Here is a 5,861-nt window from a genome sequence, read left to right as displayed (position 1 = left end):
ACTGGAAGAAAACTAGTTTATTTCTTGCCATCAAATGACTTGAAATAAGCTGGGGCAGTGCTGTGGCATAGCAGGTTAAAGCCCTGGCCTGCAGTGCCATCATCCCATATGGTCGGCGGTTTGAGTCTTGGCTGCTCCACTTCCAATCCAGGTTCCTGCTAATGCACCTGGGAAAGCAGCAGAGGACAGCCCAATTCTTTGGGCCCCTGCACCCATGTCGGAGACTCGGTAGAAGCTCCTGGCTCCTGGCTTCAGATTGGCTCAGCTCCGACCGTTGTGGCCACCTGGGGAGTGAACCAGTGGATAGGAAGACCTCTCTGTCTCTACCTCTCTCTGTAACTCTTTCAAATAAATAAAAATAAGTCTTTAAAAAAGAAAGAAGCTTTACTCATCTGTTGAGTTTAACCCGTCATTTTACCAAGAGTAGACCATGAATGCCCAGATCTTAGTGCCATGCTGTCTGAATACTCAAAGATCCCTTGTTCTTTCCTACAATGCCATAATTGCTCATTAGTGCCTCTTTCAGGTTGGAGAAAGGAATCAAACTTTGCCATTTTTTTTTAAAACAGATTTATTTATTTACTTGAGAGGCCGAGTTACAGACAGGGAGAGAGGTCTTCCATCTACCGGTTCACTCCCCAAACAGCCGCAACAGCCAGAGCTGAGTCCATTTGAAGCCAGGAGCTAGAAGCTTCTTCTGGGTCTCCTACACAGGTGTGGGGGCCCTAGCACTTGGGCCATCTGCTTTCCCAGGCCATCAGCAGGGAGCTGGATCAGAAGTGGAGCAGCCAGGACTTGAACCAGGGCCGTATGGGATGCCAGCGCCACAGGTGGATGATTAAACCACTACACCACAGAACCGGCCCCCACCTAGCCATCGTGAACCAGTGAGTATTACTGTCCTGTATACCACTTTGTGTTTGAAGCAAGAGTGAGAAATAGAGAAGAGCATTCTTGCTTATTTCTTTTGTTGAAAGTAGTTAAAATGAGGGGTGGAAATAAATGGTCTTTGGCATTTGACAGCTGTTTGGGGGACAAGCAAATTGAAAGCTGTTAAGACCATGTTGAGTCTGGTCACGGGCAGGAACCTGTTCCTTTGAGTCTGCACCCTGTAGAACAATGGGCTGAGCACTTAGTTCAGCTGTTCTCTACTCTGACCACATTAAAGATCATTTGGGAGAGCTTTTAGAAAAAAAAATTGGGGGGGCGGCACTGTGGCGTGGTGGGTAAAGCCACGATTTGCAGTGCCGGCATCCCATATGGGTGCTGTTTTGAGTCCCAGATGCTGATCTTCCAATCCAGCTCTCTGCTGTGGCCTGGGAAAGCAGTGGAAGATGGCCCAGGTCCTTGGGCCCCTGCACCCATGTGGGAGACCCAGAAGAAGCTCCTGGCTTTGGATCAGCACAGCTCCGGCCGTTTGCGGCCATCTGGGGAGTGAACCAGTGGATGGAAGACCTCTCTCTCTAAATCTTTCAAATAAATAAAAGAAATCTACAAAAAATATTTATTAAAAAAAACTGATGCTTGGGCTCCAGCAAACCACTCCCCTTCCAGTCTGTGTTTAGTAAGGAGTGAGGCCTGGGCATCTATATGGTTCTAGAAGTTTCCCTAGCATTGTTAAGATACAGTGTTTCACCTGACTTGTGTTCAGAAGTGTGTCTATGGATCAGGCATACAGAACCTCATCCTAGCCCAGCCGCACTGACTGGCCGTGAGCCACGATGCCCTTGAAGATCCTTCTGTGTAGAGCTCAGGAAAGGCTGCTGTATGTCAGCCTAGTGCCCAGCACCTTTGGGACCACTGCTACTCTAGTGGGCTGCCAGGATCTCCATGCAGCTTGAGGAGGAGGCTGGCCTGCCACAGGCCCGTAGGCCGTGGTCAAGAACAAAGCTCAGGTTCAGGGGACTCCGCTGTTAGAGAATGGGTTCCTTCTTTGGACTGCTATCTCAGGCTCTTCTGGAGCTGTAATGATGCATCATGCCTTTTGAGTTTTGGGAATGCTGGAGAGTCTGTCAGAGTTGGAAGTGGAATGGGTCACAGACGCACTGTGTGTCACCCATGCTGTTGGGAAGGCTACCACATCCCTCTTCTGGTGAGGGACCTTATGTGCATAAGCCATTATACTTTTTCTTTTTTAATTTATTTTATTTATTTGAAAGAGTTACAGGGAGAAGTAGAGACAGAGAAAGGTTTTCCATCCACTGGTCACTCCCCAAATGCCTGTAATGGCCAGAGCTGAGCCGATCCAAAGCCAGGAGCTTCTTCCAGGTCTCCCATGTGAGTGCAGGGGCCCAAGTACTTGCGCCATCCTCCGCTGCTTCCCTAGGCACATTAGCAGGGAGCTGGATCAGAAGTGGAGCAGCCAGGACTTGAACCGGTACCCACGTGGGATGCCGGCACTGCAGGTCGGACTTTAACCTGCTGCACCACAGCACCGGCCCCACCATTTTTGCTTTTTAACAAGCCTTTGAGAATGCTTATAAATCCATGCACAGTATACTTTTTTTAAATACAGTTTTGCAAGGAATATTGCATTTTAGCAAATTATGTTTTTCTTAAATTTAAAAAATTTTTCATTTGAAAGGTAGAGAGAGGGAGGAAGGGAAGGAGAGATCTTCCATTTGCTGGTCCACTTCCCAAATGGCCACAATGGCAGGGGCTGTGCCAGGATCCTGAAAGTTCTTGGGGCAGAGGCCCTAGTACTTTGGGCCAGTCTTTGCTGCTTTCCCAGGTACATTAGCAGGGAGCTGGGTCAGAAGTAGAGCAGCTGAGACTCAGATTGGCACCATGTGGGATGCCGGCATCACAGGCTTACCCTGCTGTGCCACAACGCCAGTCCCTATAAAATTATTTTTTAAATAATTATTTACGGGGCTGGCGCCGTGGCTTAACAGGCTAATCCTCTGCCTTGCGGCGCCGGTACACCGGGTTCTATTCCCGGTTGGGGCGCCGGATTCTATCCCGGTTGCCCCTCTTCCAGGCCAGCTCTCTGCTATGGCCCGGGAAGGCAGTGGAGGATGGCCCAAGTGCTTGGGCCCTGCACCCATGTGGGAGACCAGGAGAAGCACCTGGCTCCTGGCTTCGGATCAGCGAGATGCGCCGGCCGCAGCGGCCGTTGGAGGGTGAACCAACGGCAAAAAGGAAGACCTTTCTCTCTGTCTCTCTCACTATCCACTCTGCCTGTCAAAAAAAAAAAAATTATTTATGGGACCGGCACTGCAGCGTTAAGCCTCTACCCGTGGCGCCAGTGTCCTGAATGGGTGCCCGTTCATGTCCAGCTGCTCCTCCTCTGATCCGGCTCTCTACTATGGCCTAGGAAAGCAATGCAAGATGGCCCAAGTGCTTGGGGCCCTGTACCCATGTCGGATATCTAGAGGAAGTTTCTGGCTCCTGGCTCAGTTACAGCCACTGCAGCCATCTGGGGAGTGAACCAGCAGATAGAAGACCTTTCTCTCCCTCCTGTCTATAACTCTCTCAAATTAAAAAAAAAAAAAAAAAAAAAAAGAATTATTCACTTGAAAGGATGGCAGAAAAAAAGAGAATGCTTCCATTCACTGCAACAGCCAGATCTGAGCCAGGCCAAAGCCAGGAGCCAGAAACTCCATCCAGGTCTCCCATGTGGGTGGCAGGGACTCAAGCACTTGAGCCATTCTGTGCTGCTTTCCCAGTTACCTCAGCAGGAAGTTGGATCAGAAGCAGAGCCACCAGGACATGAACCACCACTTTGATATGAGAGGATGACACCAGAAGCGGTAGCTTCACCTGCTGTGCCACAACTCGCCTCTAAATATTTTCTAATATACTCTCTTTATAAAGGTTCCACAAATAATTAGAAAATAAATAAATTATAATTACCTTTAAGCTCAGAGTGGCATTTCCTTGCCATTCTTGAAGTAAGATTGAGTGCCGTACATTGTGATTTAATGCTATAACTAGTACTCAAACAGTATGTTTCACTTTGTGTTTCTATGTGGGTGCAAACTGTTGAAATCTTTATACTAAATTGATCTTCTGTATATAAAGAGAATTGAAAATGAATCTTGATGCAAATGGAAGGGGAGAGGGAGCGGGAGGGGGGAGGGTTGCGGGTGGGAGGGAAGTTATGGGGGGGGGAAGCCATTGTAATCCATAAGCTGTACACTGGAAATTTATATTCATTAAATAAAAGTTAAAAAAAAAAAAGAAAAAAAAAAAAGAAAAAAAAAAAAAAGAAAAAATAAAAAAAAAAAAAAAAAAAAAAAAAAGATTGAGTGCCCAACTGAGAGTCTCCTAGGTGGGAAGGGAAGGAGGTAGCATTAACGGATGGAAGCTGGGGAAACCATGATCTATTCTATAAGGCCCAGTCCACAGTAGTGGACTTTAGCTTAGCTAAGGCCATAAAGCTTTGTAGTGCACAAATAGTGCAGTTCTCCTCCTGTCTAGTAGAGTCTGTATTCCACTCAGCAGCCTGACCTGTCACCTGGGCTGTCATTCACTCAACATTCACACAGCACTTCTCTGGGTGACAGTTGAACCAGGCACCAAGAATTCAAAGGTGAGCAATGTGAAGAGCCTCGGGCGGATGTTACAGTCTCACAAATAGCCCAACACATGTGATGAAAGCATTGCCCTTGTATACCTGGCTACTGAGGCCTGGAACGAGGCTCAGTGAGTACTTATGGATACTTGGCAAGGATCACATCTGAGCGGACTTTGAGGGCTGAGTAAACTCTTAAGAGGAAAAGTGTGAGAGGGCAGATGTAGCATGAAGAAGGTCCCCTAAAATGCTTATGTATAATAATGTATGTTTTTAAACATTTTCATTTCTGTAGTTAAAATTCAGGTTAAGTGATTTGCCTAAGGTCACGACCATATAAAAGCAGAGCTGTGGTTCCTTCTCAGCGGCAGTTAGTGCTGCAGCCATGTTTAAGGCACAGGTGAGTGCTGTGAGATAATGTAAAATCGAAGATTATCGAGTACGACCTCTTAGTCTTAACGTGACATTGCTGATTATTTAATTTGTTGTGTAGTGTTTGTTTTCCTGGGGCTTGGTTTGACTTCTGCGTGAGCAGGCGTGGTTTCCTTCAAAGTGTGGAGTTACGAGTAGATGGGGAGGCTCTGAAGCAACTCACATCACTCCCAAGTAGGTGAGTTGGCTATTCAATTTCACCTTTTTGCCTGAAGAAAGCTTACAGGTGGTAAAAGTCCAAGCAGCTCTAGTGTGCAGAATGCAGAATGTTGACTAAAGTCACTAACAATGCAATGTTAGCAAAAAAAAAAAAAAAAAAAAAAGACCAGCAGAAAACACATGAAGCAATAGTAAGGGAAGGGATAATAGCCTAGGAGGCTGGTGTCCCAGGAGAATGGTGAGTGCCACCTGGAGAATTCGACATCCTCAACCTTGGGCAGAAGCTCAGAGTCTCCTCCCTGTTTTCCATTCTGTCTCCAGCTAAGAGAAGCTCTAATAAAAGTAGTGACAAATGGAGTCCCAGGAACACAAACCATTTTATTGGGAAGGCAGATTTTGGTGGGAGTATCACTTGCATGAGAAACAGACATGGCCTGAGAGGCACGCCCTGTTCTCTTCCTAGGGCACGACTTAGGAGGGAAGTCAGGACTGGACAGCCTAGATCGGCCCCATCCCAGAGCCTTACCTTTCATTCTCTCTCTCCTGCCCTTAGGGTGCCAAGATGCTACCTGGGTTCAGGAAGAAAGGGTGGTACACCATTTCAGATGGCCTCTAGAGTTAAAGAGGCAGGAAAGCTCCTGTGAAATGTCAGAGTCCAGGACAACGGTAGGACAGCCCCAGGATTTAGGCTAAGGGCAAGCTAGTTATCCCGCCCATGTATTTGGTGTGTCTGGGCATACATACCTCAGGAAGC

The sequence above is a fragment of the Lepus europaeus genome, chromosome 14, assembly GCF_033115175.1.
Source record: "Lepus europaeus isolate LE1 chromosome 14, mLepTim1.pri, whole genome shotgun sequence".
Taxonomy (NCBI): domain Eukaryota; kingdom Metazoa; phylum Chordata; class Mammalia; order Lagomorpha; family Leporidae; genus Lepus; species Lepus europaeus.
Note: the sequence above shows the minus strand (reverse complement) of the source record.